Source organism: Anas platyrhynchos, chromosome 11 (genome assembly GCF_047663525.1).
Source record: "Anas platyrhynchos isolate ZD024472 breed Pekin duck chromosome 11, IASCAAS_PekinDuck_T2T, whole genome shotgun sequence".
In the NCBI taxonomy this organism is placed as follows: domain Eukaryota; kingdom Metazoa; phylum Chordata; class Aves; order Anseriformes; family Anatidae; genus Anas; species Anas platyrhynchos.
The window spans coordinates 1,628,435-1,646,698 of NC_092597.1; the positions used below are offsets into that span (position 1 = coordinate 1,628,435).

The 18,264-nt window shown below is 39.5% G+C and overlaps 1 pseudogene; it reads left to right on the forward strand.

Annotated features, from left to right (window-relative positions):
* Positions 1–2,716: 2,716 nt before the first annotated feature.
* Positions 2,717–18,264, forward strand: part of LOC139998636 (kinesin-like protein KIF27) — a 38,253-nt pseudogene continuing 22,705 nt past the window's right edge.

Below are 18,264 nucleotides of genomic sequence, written 5' to 3' on the forward strand. Positions count from 1 at the left end.
TAAATTAGTAGTACTAGGTACGATCATTTAAGTACAGTATTTCCAACAGTATCTTGTTTTAGGTCAATTTTACTGTTTTTGTATAGATTAAGAATCTTCTGATGTGCAGAGGATTCCTCTTTAAAAATTTTCCTTTGTTCCTACAACATAAAATTTAAATGTGAAATTCTGCCCTCAGGTTACAAACAGATATTTGTTTGATTTAATTAAAAATCAAAAGGAAATAAAAACTGATAGCTTTTAACACTAAAATTTCTTTTGAACCTGTACAAGGATCATCAAACAACATGATAATGTACATTCTTTGAACCAAGCAATTCTTACTTGTTTTTCCTTTCACTCCAGGATCTTGTATAGATCTTGAAAAGATCTATAGATAAGAGAAAAGGAATAAATCAGTGCTGTAGAGATCTGGCAGTCACTCAGGTTTTGAATTTGGCTGTGCAGTTACCAATAAATCTAATTCATTTAACAATTTACATAAAGTGGTGAGCATTCTGAACTTCTCTTTTTAAAAAATATTACCATGTTTTTTTTTATGTTATTTTGGGTCTCTGAAGACCTAGAAAAACAAGTATCTTGATGTATCTGTGATTTAGGTGAAGAGCCTTCCTAGAGACGTATGACGTGATAAAGTTTGTCATCAACCCATAGTTTGCAACGTTTTAAATCTTTTACTTGGCTGGGGAAATGAGGAAGTTTGGATTTGAGGTTGATTTTTTACTCACACCTGATACTATCTATATTCTACTTTACCCTAACTGAAAATCAGCTTTTAGTCTATTGAGAATTACAGCCTCTGTCCTGTCTTGCAGCATGCTCTGCTTTGAAAGTTTTCAACTTCTGTCTTTTTGCTCTTACAATAAAAAACCTAGTCTTAGCTAGCAGCGGTATACATTCTTAAAAGCATGGCAGGCCGGAGCAGAGATGTAATAGATAAGTGTTTCTTTTAGCATCAAAGCTGCAGGAAGGTCTGGTGACAGAAGTAAGGAAGTCCAATTAAATCTTAAATGTGATTGTTATCAAGGTATGTAGGGCTGTTTCCTGATGCAAATAGCTCTTTTTAGCACGGGCAGAAAAGCAGCCTAATTGAATTTAATTTTATTTCCATTTTAAATGTAAAGGGAAAAAACATATTTTTATGTTTCTACACTCTTATCTGTTAAGGGGTTGTTTCAGTGACTGCTTAATGAGATTTCAGTTGAAGCTCTTTGCATAAGATGTGCACACACTTTTTGGCTTCTAATTTAGAGCTTTTCACAGTGGGTGAGTTCTTTCTGGTGCATGACCTGAAGTCTGTCTTGGTAATGGGTTCCAAAAATATACAAAGCCTGTCCCGTTTGATTGTGCTCCATGAGAATAGAAAGGATGGAATGATGGAAATCCATGCTGTTTATTTTCAAAATGTTCCTTTAAAGCATCCATTAACTCTTTTAAAGGTATTCTAATGGATGGCTGTAAGTTATCATTTTCATTTACTCTGCCAGACGAGACTTTTCAGAGAGTAGAGTAAGTGAGGGAGTTACAGCTTAATATATCTTTATTAAGCCTTTTTTTTTTTTTTTTTTTTTTTTTTTTTCCAAAGCAGCAGAATTCCTGAAATATCTGAAGTCATTAAAGGTCGCCACAAAGTTTACACATGGGATGAAGTTTAGAGTTCTCTTAGAGTGAACTTGGGAAAATGCAGAGGTTAAGACAATAGCATTATTGATTATCTTAGCGAATTCACCTAGCAAGGAATGTGCGGGTAATAACAAAATGGGTTTTAAATGTTTTAGTAAACAAACACAATGTTAGTTCATTAATTTGTAAACAAAACATGAAGATAAAGAGTAGATACACCTTGTGCAATGCACACTATAAATGAAACAGTATGTACTGAAACTTGCAAGTGATGGAGATAAAAGGTTGCCCAGCAGTTTTCTACTGCTGCATCTTTAAAAAGAAAAAAAGAAAAAAATAATTTTTCTTTGGGAAAGACTGTACAGTAATTAAAGAACACACATCCTTACTTTGGGATTTTTTCCAAATCAAAAAGAAGACTTTACTGGAATTGAAATAAAAGTAAGCTGAGCAAAGCAACTATTTTGTACAGTTTATGACTCTTACACAAATGTGTGTGACAGCAATGTATTTACATTCGTGCTTCAAGCTTTTGCCACTGCATCTGTGTTTGCCTTGATTGGAGTGCCTCTTCAGACCTCTGCATATCCCACAGGTCCTTTTAGATGTAAACAGTTTAATTCACTGGTATTTTAATACATTTATTGTATAGGGAGTAAGGAAACTGCTTTTCAGGAAACCAGATTCAAATTGGGTTAACCTAATATATCACAAGTTTAATTTTGCTAATCGGATTAATTTTCTATTTGCCATTAATATCCTTCTTCTCCAGTTACATAGTTACAGGAAGAAAAAAAAAAAACACCATACTTTTTATCGAATTTGTTGTTTTTAAACAAGAGCCTGCATGCTGCTTTCAGGCTATCACGTTTAGTATAGCTTTACATAAGTATTTCCTTATATTTGCAATCTTTTCCATAATTTGAGGGTTTGGGTGAGCAAGAGAGTCTCTTTATTCATTTGGTATGAACCAGAGAGGTCTTTGCCTCAGCACATCGCCAATAAACCGATGAAACAAACTTCTTTCTGGTGATTAGCTTCTCTCCCTGGCCTGTAGGTGGGTGTGTTTAACAGAAGGAAGGAGTAGGAATGCGCCTGTCTGCCTGCCTTTGCAGCTAATTAGCTCAGCATACAGCAAAGATAAGCAGTCCGGGGAGGTGGACCCTGCGGAGGGTCGTGGGGTTTGAGGCAATGCCTGATTGGGAGACGTGGGGAGATTCCTCAGGAATCCAGCGCATCAATGAGCTGCGGAAAGTTGGTACAGGACTTGCCTGACTCAGGCATGAGGGCAGCTTGTGGCTGCTTTCTGGAAAAGCAGAGCAGAGATGGACAGAACCTTGGAGTCTCTGCAACTTGTAATTGCCCAAGTTCTGCCTCCTCGAGACCCTGCCCTGGTTTTTAAAGACTGTAAGTACCAAAGATAATGATTTTATTTCCCTGATAGTGAGTGTATTTAATTCAAATGTCTGTTGTACCCAACAAATTAAGAGAGAGAAGTAATTAACATGCTTGTACATGTATTCGTGTGCATACCACAAACTATCATTATTTTATCTTGCCTATTTGAAGGCAGTGTTGCTGCTTATTTTTTAAGTTTGCATTTCAGAAAACTGATTCACAACTTTTACCTAGGATATTTAATTACATTCTAATAACATGGTAAAAACTTTACTGCTTGACAATTTTGGAAAACTTTATGCCAACTCTCTTTCTGTGGTTAGTTTGTCCTATAAATTACCTTTCTTGACTGTAGTACTGCAAAATATCAAATATTGCAATCTTAAAACATACGATGTTTTCCTGCAAGTATATGGAATGTGATTTCCCTCCCCTCCCCCCATATCAGACTTGACTATGGATGCACTTTTTAAACCTGGCCAAAACACTTATTTATTCTCTCTTTCTCTCTCATTTTACAAACTATCCCTTGTGAAATGTTCTGAAGTACCTTTCAGTAGATGGCACATAATAAACTGGCCTGATGCATCCCTTGAAACAGAGTTCAATGCAACTCACATCATGGAAATAAGAGTATTTAAATTTGAATTTATGATTTGAGTGGGGCTATGCATGGAAAAAAGTGCTATTTAATTAGTAATTTCTTAGAAAATACATCCACAGATTTCATACAATGGAAAAAACCCTCTTCAACAGATCAAATGAAACAATAGTTAAATTCCATTGTTCTCAGTTTTCTTCACAGGTGAATGAGATCTCTTGATGTCATGCCCCCAAATCCGGTCCTACATAAACAATTTGATTGTAAAATTAGTATTTTGCTGGGTGTCATTTCAGTCTGAATCACCTAGTCAATCATTTAACATGCAAACAATGCTGGAACAATGTTAGATTTTTAGAAGGGAGTTTTATTTATTTATTTATTTAACATTCACTTCTAATCGTAATCTCCCGTGTGACCTGAGGCACACTGCAGAGACATTTATTTAATCTCCACTTCATTCTTTTGTCAACAGCTCTGTTAGAGTTAATAAAATCAGTCTCATACAGTCAACTGTTGCCTTCTAAACTTGCTGTAAAAGGAATAAAGACTTAAAGACATGGCTAGTGATGGACCTAGGGGAAAAACCCATGTACATCTGCATTAAACAACTCCACTTGCCAGATTCTTATGCTCATAGCCACACTGAAAAGTCAGAGGCTGACCCAGTAGTTCCCTGGGACTAAGTTGGATTTACTCTTGTAGAAGGATGCTACTCTTGTGTGAATGGAGCATAAGGATCTGTCCCAGAGCTTAGGAGTCTGACATCTGTTTCTCAAGCCACCCTGCAGGAGGTTTGTATGCTGCTGGGTAGGTTTGTATTACTGTTGCAGTCTTGGGACCTCGTGGAGCAGTCTGTGAATGTACACACATCACAGGAACAAAGAATTTGATCGGGGTGCAGTGTGGGGGGTGGGCTCGAGGAGAGGGGCATTCCCTTTCATAAGTTTCCACTGGTAACCAGTTCCTGCAGGTCTACTGACAAGGCTTTTATTGAAAGTGTATGTACAAGCTGCTTGGACAATGCATTTGTGACCACCCACAGATCTAAGGGAGGGAGAGATGATTAAATAGAAACAAAAGTGCGAGTGGATTCGAGTAGTTTTTTTTTTTTTTTTTTTTCTACTTTAGATTTTCTGAGGTATGAAAAGAATTTTGAAGGCATTCTAATATAAATTTAACCTATACAGGCTTGAAGTTGCTGTGAGTGTGTGCCACTAATTCTGACTGGTGACAGACATTCATAGTGCTTTGTCTGTAAGTCAGATGAGAATTTACATGCATTCTTTTTATCTTCAGCAAAAAGTCATCTTTAGATCTAGGTGGTGTCCATCTCTGACTTTTAATCAGATTTAAATACAGCAAGCAAGTATTAGACTAGAAAGAACATAGTGTCTCATGTTTCCCCATGGGACCACGTCCACATCTCTTACAAACGCATTACTTTCAGACCTTATTGGAAAGAACAAAGTAAGAATGAAGTCCATTCAGGATCTACTTTGTTGCAGCAGCATCTACCCTTTTCACAATGTGGTGTGACTCAGTATGTCAACAGGACTGAGTTTTGCTAGGGCAAGATGTCAGAGCAAGTCTGCTCATCACTGCTCAGCACCACATACACTTTTTGTTCCTATTCCAACCTAGAGGTCTTGGCTTGCACTGTCCCAACACTTTGTTCTGTTGGGAATGTCTCACAGAGGGCTTTCTTCAACAGCAGCAGGGAGAGACAAGATGTTCAAAAGTCCCTGCCCTCCTGGGTGCAGCTTGCAGGAGCAAATACAGTGAGTGGTGCTGTGCCTGCTGGGCTAGCATCTGCCCAGCAGAGGCAGAGATGATGGGATTTGGGAAAGATGCAAGATCATGGCTGGGTGCCCTGGCAACAAGACAGCAGGGATAATTTGTTTCTCACAAGTTCCTCCCTGCCATGAGAATGCTTTATCCTTATAGTGGTAGACAATCTTTGGCAGAGAGCAGGGGTCTGAGCAAGGCCCCGTGGTGCAGGCCTGTCACCAGCCCACCGATGGGGGATGGGGAACAGTGGGCTGCAGAGGGGCTGGCAGCTCCAGCAAGAATGGGACAGGCAAAGACATGGAGGAGGAAGGCAAGAAGAAGGAGCCCAGTGCTCAACTCATGCTACTGCAAGAGTTGTGTTTGCTTTTTGGTGTGTGTGTTTCCCTGAACTGTGCGCTGTATGTAGCTTCCATCCCAGATAACATGATAAAAAGATAATGCTTTCTACCATGTAGACCTAATTAACCCCAGCACTGGTCTAATCCATATGCTGACCTTATTACGACTTCGTTTTCATATCAAAAAATATTATGGTATCAGGTAGGAGTTACGATAAAGCTTGGAAAAAAGCTAAGTACTTCCAGAAAGTCTTTTTAAGCCCTGACTTGAATTCATGGTTCCTAGCTGGATTGCTTCTTGGTTGGTTTGTGAACATTTAGCAAAGTGATTTTACATCAGCTGAACAGCACTGTGTCTCCATTTCTTTTTACTGGTAGCAACAAATCGCACATTTTCCTTTGCACGTTTTGCCAGCAAAGATTTCAGGTCAGCAATAGATGGACAGGTTAGACTGTAGAGTTTTTAATAAGAAAGTATGTTAACTTATGGGGATCTGCCCATAATTTTTGGTAGAATCAGCCCAGCTCACTTTTCTTCATTTAACATTGAAATAGATTTGTCAGTGGGTACCATACTAGCTCTCTGATACAAGCTTTTAAATTGAAGTGCACTATAGCCAGAGTAAGTCAGTTGCCTTGGAGAAATATTACAAGATTAAAAGTTTTATCAAACAAACAGTCTTTTCCTTTCTAGATTAATGTTATTATTACTATACTATTCCTGTGCGAATCAGTTATACTTCTGATTATCACAAGAGATTGACCAATTTATAAATCTTTATTGCTATATTCAGATGCTGAAATTATACCAAAGTTCTTATCATTTTCCCATGTAATGCTACATAAGAAGGTAGACCAAGCCAAGCTGTTCGGCAATGATTAACAGTTGTCTTCAGACTATCAGCTTAAAAACACCTGACTTTAGTATGTCTACTCATTCTGTTCCAAGTGATAACCTGCTTACTCAATTCATAACGCTGCAGGGATTGACTTTTTGCCTCAGTCCAACGGTGGTGTCAGTGAAACCCTCCCAGTCTCTACCCTTCCTTTCCCTAGCTGCATCTAAATCTGCTGTGACTACAAACATACCAATGGTTCACAAAGCCTACACCATTCTCTGAGCTGCTTGCCTCCAACATCTTCTTCTTTCTTCCTTTACTTGGTAACACGTTCAGAATGGCTCTTGAGGAGGCCATCCAGTTCATTTATTTAATTTTATTTTGTTCTTTTTCCAAATCCTTGAAGTCTAGGAACTGTCAGTCAGTGCTGGATTTAAGGTAGTCATTGCCAATTAAAGATGTTGCTTCTCACAAGTGGAATCTCACGCCACAATCAGATCTTCTTTTCCTGAAACAACATCTTGCTACTTTTTGTGCTTTTTAAGGGTTTTAGACAGAATCACCTAATAGTCCACTGCTAGATCAGCTCACTCATATAGCATCCAAATCCATCATGGAGAAGGAAAAATGCCCCTGAAGTCCTCTCAGCATATTGTTGGTGTCCCAGTACATGATACTTGATAATGTTTTTATATATATTTAACAATATACCTAATTTCATTAGGTTTAGTAAGGATATGGGGCTTTTTATTTTTGTACATATACATGGAGAACAGAATAGTATAGCATATGGACCAGAATATCCTAACAAAATCACTGCCAACATGCTAATACATAACATAATATATATGATAAATGCATAGTAAGATCATGGGAAAATTAATTGATATTGCCTACTCACATTTGTACCTTTTTTTTCCTAAAGCTATTATTTATATGTTTAAAAATATGCAAAATAAATCAAAAGAGAAGCAATAAAACCTTCCCTCAAAACAGCTGGATCCCACTCCAGTTGCTGCCTTTTTTTTTTTTTTTTTTTTCTAGAGATTTAAACAGTATCTCTTTGCTAGCCTGAGCCCAATTTAACAGCTTCCCTAAGATGTATGCATTAAGTTACAAGCCTTAATAGGCTGCAGCTGGGGAAGGGTGCACTTGTAACTTATGAACTTTGTTTAAACGATATAGTTTTACTGATTATGTGCCATGGCTTGATTTAAGACATGTAAGGGAACTTTACTAGCCTCTCACTGAAGAATCTTCTTTAATAGATTTCATATTACATATTTCTTTAATTCATAAAGCTTGTATTTTTCTTCTGCATTCATGTATTAAATTAAATCCACAAAGGCAGTTAAAAGGACTTTTAGAAACAGCTGTTTTAAGTTTTAAAATGACAAAGTAGGTGGTTATCTTGTGTGTGTGTTCTTTATACTCCACTCTCTCGGCAGTGAGACGTTGTCAAGTATATGACTCCATTCCACTTCAGTGGCAGAGTCACTTGGCTCCCACTCCGATTTGCCCTTCCAGTCTTGGCCAAAACACCCCCCTCCCAGTTGGCCAGCCTCCTGTTTATGGCATTGTTTGTTTGCCTTGGTTGAGGTGAATGCCTAGCCAGTATTTTTAGCAGTAATTCACAGAAACCTGGAGCTATTTTTTTTCTGGCATCAATGCAGTGCAAACTTACTGACATAATCCAAGTTGGAGAGTTCTGTTTCCCACTTAGAATGATATTTAATTTGACTCACAGACTTCCTTGAGCAGAGGCAAGACAGTTGCTACTGAAAGGTGAGAAATTGTCTGGAAAACAATGTTGTGTTATAATAAATGTGTTATCATTTAATCCTCTTTCAAACACAGTTCACATCAAACTGTATTTCTGAACTCTCAAAAGAGCTCAGGGTTCACTTAGGGTAAATGCAGCTGTATAACCCACATATTTGTTGTTCCACAGAACTCGCAGCCTGTCCTAAATTCAAATATATATATAAATAAATAAATAAATAATAAAAAGTCCTTAGAGTCTAGGAAAACTTCAAGAACTCTACCAGGATTTGCACTTGGGGACAGCTTCATTTGGTACAATGCTCAGCCCCTGGGCAAGAGGCTTTTCCAGCTGAGTAAAAAGCAAAGTAGAGAAGAAAAATCATCTTCTCACCTCGTAACTAGGCATTACAGCCAGCATCAGATAGACTGTTGTGGAACCATTAATATTCACAGATGGGAGAGTACTAAAGGAGGGTATATGGAATTCTTGCTCTTGAACTTGGTGATGCACGTACTACTATGAAACTCTAACTGAGAAAGATCTGAGGTATAAAGTGGATAAAATATTGTCTGAATGGGGTCTTGGCATTGCCTACAACAAAATCAATACTGTTAACTAATTCAGCATCTGACAGTGTACAAAATAAATTGTTTTAAAGCATGGATGATTTAATCCTGAAGAAAATTGTTTGTCATTGTATACAAATACTATAAGCATTATCTTAAAAACTCAACCACATCATAGGCATCTTTCAAAATACGAAAGTCAATTACAATGAGAATGTCCTTTCAAAATGAGACGTAAATTACAGTATTTTGCTGCATTAAACCATGAATCTTGTTGTTTCATTTATGTACTTCTGAAAATCCTCATTGTTTTCCATACTGCATTTTTAGACTTAAGCCAGTTGGATGCCAAATACTGATATACAGCATAGAGACTGAACAACATTCTGCCTGGAATGTTTAGAAATGAAGGCAAACAATGCATGTGATTGCAGGAAAAATGAATATTGAGAGATCTTAATACAACATTAGTAATCATCATATTAGTAATCATTAGTTACTATCTTAGAATAGTAACTTAGTATATTTGATTGTGCATCTGATCATATGTATACATTTTTCACATCTTCCTAAACTACTACAAATCCATGTGATACATAATGAAGGAAAAAAAAAATAATAGTGGCTGTAGTGGCTGTTAGGCATAAATAAAATCTTTTTTTTTTTTTTTAGTAGAGAACTGTTTTCACACACACCGAATTTTTACAAGTTTAGCTGAAATTGTTTTAATTATATATTTGAAATTGATATGCTGTTTTAATTTAATGATGATAAACATACTGATTCAAGCTAAGCAGTTGAGTAAAATAAAATTAATTAAATCAAAACATAAAGAATTCTTGGGGAAAAAAAAGTTTGAGGCTTTGATATCATGGCTGCATTCTGTAGTTTAACCTGATGCATCTTCATGTTCATCACTGTTTTGAGGTGCTAGTTTTGGCTAGGATTGAAAAAATCACAGCAAAAACTGCAGTGATAATTTGATGCTGCCACTACATATATACCACCAAGTATTTCCTGCTACCATCCTCACAGCTAAGCCAGGTTTTATGTTTATCCAATTCAGTACAAACCCAGGCACTTTTAATTACTTAATTACAGAGATATCCAGCTGCACTGTGGGATAGGCACATAGCTTTCATTTGACAGAAATTCTGAACGGAATAAAAATGATGCTGCTCAGCTACTGTTTCTGTGTTAGTCATACACGTATTAGTTTAATCTGTAGCAGCTACTCACTGCTTACTAGTCCTCTGGTAAAATATTGCTTTATCTGTAAAATTTGAGACAGCTTAAAGCATGTTTCAGGATTTCAGGAAAAGAAGGGAAATATATTTCTGTTGGTGTATTGCAGTGAAAGTAGATACCTCTCTATAGCTCTAAAAAGTCTTTTGAATATTAGTTTTCAGAGTGGAAACTTTCAGCCAAGTGAGAGATGCAGGCTGTCTAAATGCTGAATTACCATCGAAAGGACTCATGAACAAGAATGGAAATTAAAACAGAAATTTTACACTCTGCACTCTTAATTTCTGGAAAACTAACAACAGAAGAGAAGCAAGGATCAGACACACAGCAATTTAGGTCACTTATTGCTATCATTGGTACTAAACAGTTTAAATACCTGTTTCTTTTATAGACCACTATACCAGTATAATTTCCTCTTGGTAAGCAAAAGCACGCATGATATTTATGGGTAGTTTCCCCTCCATCAATGAGGGGCATAGGATACTAAAATCTAGGGACTTGGACTGGACAAAAAATGATCATGCTTGGGATTTCCCTGTGCAGCTTTGCCAATTGCATTGTACGTCTTCTTAGAAGACTCAGCAGTTTATTACCTACAGAATAATCGATCTCATCATGATGTGGGAGAAATCAAGCTTTATTAAAATGTATTTATTTATTGTTTTACCAAAAGTTGTATCATAGAGGCTGAATGATGAGACCAGAAAGAGTACTGTGGGTTACCTACACCACCAAATTCATTATTCCTGTGGACTTTGCATTATTGTTTTTAAGGACTGCACTCTTGGACAACAGTTGTTTCAAAAACCAAAGCACTTTATGGAAACATCCTAAATCAGTGATATTCTTAAAGCTGATACTTTCTGTTGCTATCTATTTCAATACCAGTAAAGGACTGAATGTCACCAATACCATTCTCACACTGAAGCAACAGCTCCTACTGAATTGTCATGTTTAAACTTGGAAATTTTACATTCATGAATTTTATGTTCAAATATCAGTTTTCACTTAATGGGTTTAAAATTAGATTGTTACCCAATGTGTGCATGCTCTGTGGAGCAGAAGGTCTCATAAAAAAGAAAAAAAAGAAGAAAAAAAAAACCACTCAGATGTTTACATCAGTGAGGTATTCAGCCAGAGACCAGTTTCTGAAGGTGGATTACCATTTGGAGTCCGTACTGGTAGCAGTCTCCCTGGCTAGTAGACCAGTTTTTCTCCCACATTCATCATCATTTAGAAAAGCAGAAGTCAGTTTCTGTGGTTAAGAGTTCCTCAATATTTCAGTTTTTTCTCACAGCTGCACTGAGACAGTGGTTATCCCAAAGTGTTTCCTGTTACAAATACAAAATTTATTCAGATAGCTTTCTTCTTTACGGTGAAGCAATATTCCAATGCCATGAGAGTTCTGCAGCTTTAAATGCCCAAAATGCCAGAACTGGCAGGAGCCAACACTGCTGCTGCATCAGTGACACCATCCAGTGGCAGACAGCAGTGTGCTCCAAACACCCTGCCTCGCCTCCCCAGAGCTCAGACCACGTCACCCGCACTTCCTCATGGCTTGAGCACAGCAAAAAGGGAACTGGTGATGACCACACTCTGTGTGTCTGCCCTTGTCATGGCTAAATGCCAAGAAAAGCTGTTGTCTGTGAGAGCAGTGCAGCTGCCAGAAGTCAGGAAACAGGCGGTGACAATATTGGAGCTCACATTGCTCACCCTGCAGCAAACAGAGCAATGCCCTGTCCATAGATTGCATGTGAGCTACCACCAGGGTGACACTGTCTCAAAATGGATCACTTCTACATTATTCCACTACTAACAAGGTCAGACGAGATGAAGAAAGAGGAAAATTATACATGTATGAGGAAAATTATCTCTGCCACTGATTCCTGTATGCACTAATACTTGATACTGAACCAGTATCAGTACTCTGAAGGACCCATACTGCTGCCTAGGGCTTCCATACTTCCACTGGAAGGTCCAAATTAAGAAACATACTTCTTACCTTCTGAATTTAAATTTTCAAGTGAGAAATGATGAACATCATACACAGCTGTTTTTGTTTTTTTGTTTGTTTGTTCATTTGTTTGTTTTTGCATAGTGTTGTGGTTTAACCTATCAGGCAGCTAAGCACCACGCAGCCATTTGCTTACCCTCCTCCCTCCCTCTGTGGGATGGGGGAGAGAATCAGGAAAAAGAAAAAAAAAAAAAAAAAAAGGAAAGAAAGCCTGTAGGTTGAGATAAAGACAGTTTATTTGGAGAGAGGAAAAAAAAAAAAAAAAAAGAAGAAGAAAAAAAAGGAAAATAATAATAATGATGATAAGAGTATTAATACCACTAATGTGTACAAAACAAGTGATGCACAATGCAATTGCTCACCACCTGTTGAACGATGCCCAGAAAGAAAGAAAATTATCTCTAAGCTACACATGGCTCTGTAAAACGAGTCTAGATAAACTATACTAAAATTCTTTTTGAGTCCAAGCCGAAAAGTGTTGAGAAAACCCCAACACAGAACGTAAAACTTTGGAGTACTGGCTCAATAGTCATGATGTCAATTGGATTTCTGGTTTTCACATTTCTATTTTCACATTAGCCTGCAACTATTATCATCATAATATACAACACCTTTTTTTCCAGCTACTTCATAAAGTTTTGCATTAAAAGTCAGCTGCTTTCCTTGCATGACCATGTGTTTTTGTTTTTGTTTTTGTTTTTGTTTTTTTTGAGAATGGAAAAGAGGAATCTGAGTATAACATTTTCTCATGTTTGAAAGTGAGCAGCTTAATGGCTGCTGTGATATCAAAGTTCCAACACATTGACTTAATAGTACAATATTGCTGACCTGCAATTTATGTACTACAGTAGCCTGCAATCCCAGAAAGTCCAAAATTGCCACAAAATCATATTTTTCACACCAGCAGAGATAATCACAGACATTTTATTATCAATAATAAATGTATCAAGCTCATATGTCTGCATTTCTTGTGTAACACAGAAAACACTAAGATCAAGGACATGTATGCATCCTACATTCAGCATTTTTATGTCTTTGACAGTGAATGTTGTAGCAATATTGCAGGAGTTCTGGGAAAGCAAACAGAAGCAGAAGGCCATATTCCCAAGCGAAGGCATCATTGTGTATGAATCACTGAGCTCCCTGGGCCCACCATTTGTGAGCTATGTTACCTTGCCGGGAGGTAGTTGCTTTGGTAACTTTCAGGTAAGTGTCAGCTTCCAATCTTTGCCAGGGGAATTTTATCTATTTATTTATATATTTATTCAGGAAAATTCTTTTGCCATAGAAGATACAGGACAACTACTTCTGTAACAATGAATACTACACTTGACTTTTCCAATCTCATTCTGTCCCAGCCCTCACTGACTTGAGAGACAAGGTACCTGAAGGAAAACAACACAGAGTTCTAGGAATGATTTTACCAGTCTTGTCTCTGGTTTCCAGTCATATCTACAATGAAGTGAAACATTATGAGTAACTCAAGCGTTTCTGTCAGTTGAATCTAAGACCAAGGTGTTTGTAGTTTCTTTCTTTCAGAAAACAATAATATATTTTATGGTGGAGAAATAGCTTAGTATTTTATTTTATTTTATTTTATTTTATTTTATTTTATTTTATTTTATTTTATTTTATTTTATTTTATTTTATTTTATTTTAATTTATTTTAATTTTATTTTATTTTATTATGTTTTCCTTCAAAACAAGGGTCTGATTTGCCATCCGTAAAGTAGAATGACACTGAATTTCTTGCTGGTTCTGTGCTTCGTTTCTTTTAAACCAAATATACTGTGAGGAATTTTGAGGAGGTTTGACCACTGGAAAGGACAACTTGAAACAAGGTTGTCACCCACTGTTGTTCATTCCACCTTGCTGCAGAGCTGCTTAAGCTGGCAGTTGCTTGTGCTACCAGCTGCTGGTAGCTGCTGTCCTTGCACAGCTTACAGGGGGCTACTCACAAATTACATGTAAGTCTAACCTTCAGAAGCTCCAGCTCGTCTTAAATTTCTTTATTTTTGTAATAAGTTATGAACAATTCTTAGCTTTTTCAAAAAGCAATGCTCTCCATGGGCCGCAGCCTCCTCCAGGCCACATCCACCTGCTCCACCGGGGGCTCCTCCACCCATGGGGGGGCTGCAGCGTGGAGATCTGCTCCATGGGGGACCCATGGGCTGCAGGGGGACAGCCTGCTCCACCAGGGGCCTCTCCCTGCACAGCCCAAAGGGGAACTGCTGCTGCCTGCCTGCAGCACCTCCTGCCCTCCTGCGGCGCTGTTACCAAGGTGTCACAGTGACATCATTCAATTCTGTTTCTGAAGTCATCACCGTAGGCCCCTGGCAGCGGCAACACAACACTCTCTGTTGCTAATGCGAATGTGATAGAAACAAATAGAGAAGTACCACTCTCCCCAAGCTGACTTTAATTGGAGTAGTTCCAAAATTATTCTCTGCCCCCCTACATCTGGGGAAGGTGTGTGAGAAATCTTTTCCTTAAGAAAGGATTACAAGCCAAAAAAAGCTTGCTTCTGATACGTTCCCCTTACTTTTAGAGCTGTTCACCTTTGATTTCCAAGGAAGAAAAAAGAAGGTGAAATCAACAATTCTCCTCCTCCGAGTTGGGAATATGAAATAAGCCCAATTATTTAGGAAGCCTGAAAAAGGAAACCATACATTTCCTTGTTAAACACCTTGTTGCTTCTGAAAACTTTTCCAGTACTTTGCAGCTGCAGTGCTTTTCGGTGGGTGGGCAGCCGAGCTCCATCACGGCCACTCTCTCCCTCCCCCTCCTCAAAGAGAAAGGGAGAGGAAATACGATGCAAAGGGCTCAAGGGTTGAGACAAGGACAGGGAGATCGCTCAACAAGGATCGTGATGGGCAAAGCAGACTCAGCATAGGGAGACAGTAAGATTTCCTGCCTAACTATTACTACTACCAGGCTAGACAAGTGAGAACCAAAGGAAAGAAACCAAAAACACCTTCCTTCCCCCCATCTGAGCTCTTCCAGCTCCTCCCCCCGTGCAGCGCAGGGGAACAGGGGGACTGGACTGGGGGTTGTGGTCAGTCTGTAGCACTTCATCTCCACCACTCCTTCTCGGTCCCTCTCTGCCCCTGCTCCACGTGGGCTCCTCTCCACGGGCTGCAGCTCCGGCCCGGGGCCTGCTCCTGCGGGGGCTCTCCATGGGCCGCAGCCTCCTCCAGGCCACATCCACCTGCTCCACCGGGGGCTCCTCCACCCATGGGGGGGCTGCAGCGTGGAGATCTGCTCCATGGGGGACCCATGGGCTGCAGGGGGACAGCCTGCTCCACCAGGGGCCTCTCCCTGCACAGCCCAAAGGGGAACTGCTGCTGCCTGCCTCTTAATTGCATGCCAACTACGATAAGACAGCAAAGGTATACTTATTGGTGTATTTATATTGGTGTATTTATAGACGAAAGAAGGGAGTTTGCAGCCATTTTATGTACCTGTGTAGAGGTTCAGCTATGTGTAATTGTTTTCAGATTGTATGTGCAAAAAGAAGGATTTGGCAGCATTAGCCACTGCTGCCACTGTACAAATAAAGACTGTTGTGCTGTTGTACTGTTTACATTAACTATAAATACACCACAGTAGAGAGAGACTAGAAATTCCAAGCTTTTACTGAAGAGTCATACTATAGTTCTTTTTTTTTTCTTAAGCCAAGCACAGCAGGGAGTCTGCAGACAAAACTTTGAGTGTTGTCTACTTTAGAGCAACATCCAGCATCATAAGTTCTTGTGGAACATGACTGAGCACTTTTATCTGGTGCTTTTTCTTGCTGTAAAGATGCACCTGTAATCTTTTCTCTGAGCTTCAAGTTTCAACATATTTTGTGTCCAGCTAGTAAGAGCATGAAGTCTCTCAACTTTAACTAATTTCCTCAGCTGGTTAACTATATAGTTATTTAGCATTAAAATATTTGTCAATGTATGCACACGTGTGCATATGTGCACAGTCTTGTCTGCACAAAAATCCAAATGTATCCTGTTCTGTCATTTCGTCTCCTGCTTGACGAACCTGATCTCCTGCTTGACGAACCTGATCTCCTTCTTCCTGCTTGACGAACCTGATCTCCTTCTACGACAAAGTGACGCGCTGGGTGGACGAGGGAAAGGCTGTGGATGTGGTCTACCTTGACTTCAGCAAGGCTTTTGACACCGTCTCCCACAGCATTCTCCTCAAGAAACTGGCTGCTCTTGGCTTGGACTGGCGCACGCTTCGTTGGGTTAGAAACTGGCTGGATAGCCGGGCCCAAAGAGTTGTGGTAAATGGAGCCAAGTCCAGTTGGAGGCCAGTCACTAGTGGCGTCCCCCAGGGCTCGGTGCTGGGGCCGGTCCTCTTTAACATCTTCATCAATGATCTGGATGACGGCATTGAGTGCACCCTCAGTAAGTTTGCAGATGACACCAAGCTAGGTGCGTGTGTCGATCTGCTCGAGGGTAGGAAGGCTCTGCAGGAGGATCTGGATAGGCTGCACCGATGGGCTGAGGTCAACTGTATGAAGTTCAACAAGGCCAAGTGCCGGGTCCTGCACCTGGGGCGCAATAACCCCAAGCAGAGCTACAGGCTGGGAGAGGAATGGTTGGAGAGCTGCCAGGCAGAGAAGGACCTGGGAGTGATGGTGGACAGTCGGCTGAATATGAGCCAGCAGTGTGCTCAGGTGGCCAAGAAGGCCAACGGCATCCTGGCTTGTATCAGAAACAGCGTGACCAGCAGGGCTAGGGAGGTGATCGTCCCCCTGTACTTGGCTCTGGTGAGGCCGCACCTCGAGTACTGTGTTCAGTTTTGGGCCCCTCGCTATAAGAAGGACATCGAGGTGCTTGAGTGGGTCCAAAGAAGGGCGACGAAGCTGGTGAGGGGCCTGGAGAACAAGTCCTATGAGGAGCGGCTGAAGGAGCTGGGCTTGTTCAGCCTAGAGAAGAGGAGGCTCAGGGGTGACCTTATTGCTCTGTATAAGTACATTAAAGGAGGCTGTAGCGAGGTGGGGGTTGGCCTGTTCTCCCATGTGCCTGGTGACAGGACGAGGGGGAATGGGCTAAAGTTACGCCAGGGGAGTTTTAGGTTAGATGTTAGGAAGAATTTCTTTACTGAAAGGGTTGTGAGGCACTGGAACGGGCTGCCCAGGGAGGTGGTGGAGTCACCATCCCTGGAAGTCTTCAAAAGACGTTTAGATGTAGAGCTTAGGGATATGGTTTAGTGGGGACTGTTAGTGTTAGGTCAGAGGTTGGACTCGATGATCTTGAGGTCTCTTCCAACCTAGAGATTCTGTGATTCTGTGATTCTGTGATTTAAAGAGTGACAAATATGAATTACTTATGATGTAGATATGATTGACCTGTATTTTCTAGATACATAGTTGTGGTCTGATCAGCTAATCTGAATATCAGCATCAAGTAGATTCACAGCTCAATGGCCGTTTTCTCCTAAGATGACCAGCTTCATCTTCTCTTCTTTTGAGAGAAATGGAGTTGAGTAACTTTGTGTGACGAGAATGCTCTTTTCTGTAACCTTTTTGTCTCCTGTAAACTTAAGAGTAGAGCATGGTTCTTTCATCTCTGAAAAGTGAAATGACGTATTCCTTTTAAATCATTATTTTGGGGAATGGTCTCTGCCATGCTATTGTTGCATGTTGACATACCTGAGTATATATGGAGCACCTATACAATTTTGGACTGGAGAAATTCTGGAGTTAAGTGGTAAAGAGAGCCTGTGGAAACTTCTGCAGAGTCTCATGTTCTTTTGTAATAGTACTTAATAAGGAACAGATTTGTAGGTTATCTAAGCAGATAACTCAAGAACTTGTTTCAAACTCTAAAGATCCCTTTTGAACAGTAATTTCAAGAAGTATGTATTATCTCACTACACCTCTGTCATAATATGTCAGCATATCTAGATGTCTGTTTTCTATGAAATTTGTAATCAGAGATGGATATCATCACTTTCAATACTCTGCTAATTGACCAAACTCTGCATGGAAAAACTGCAGTTGGACAAACATAGATATACCCAGGATCTAGCTTTAATGCTAGGTAAATGATTTGATCTTTAGAATGGTGTCCCAGGGATGTA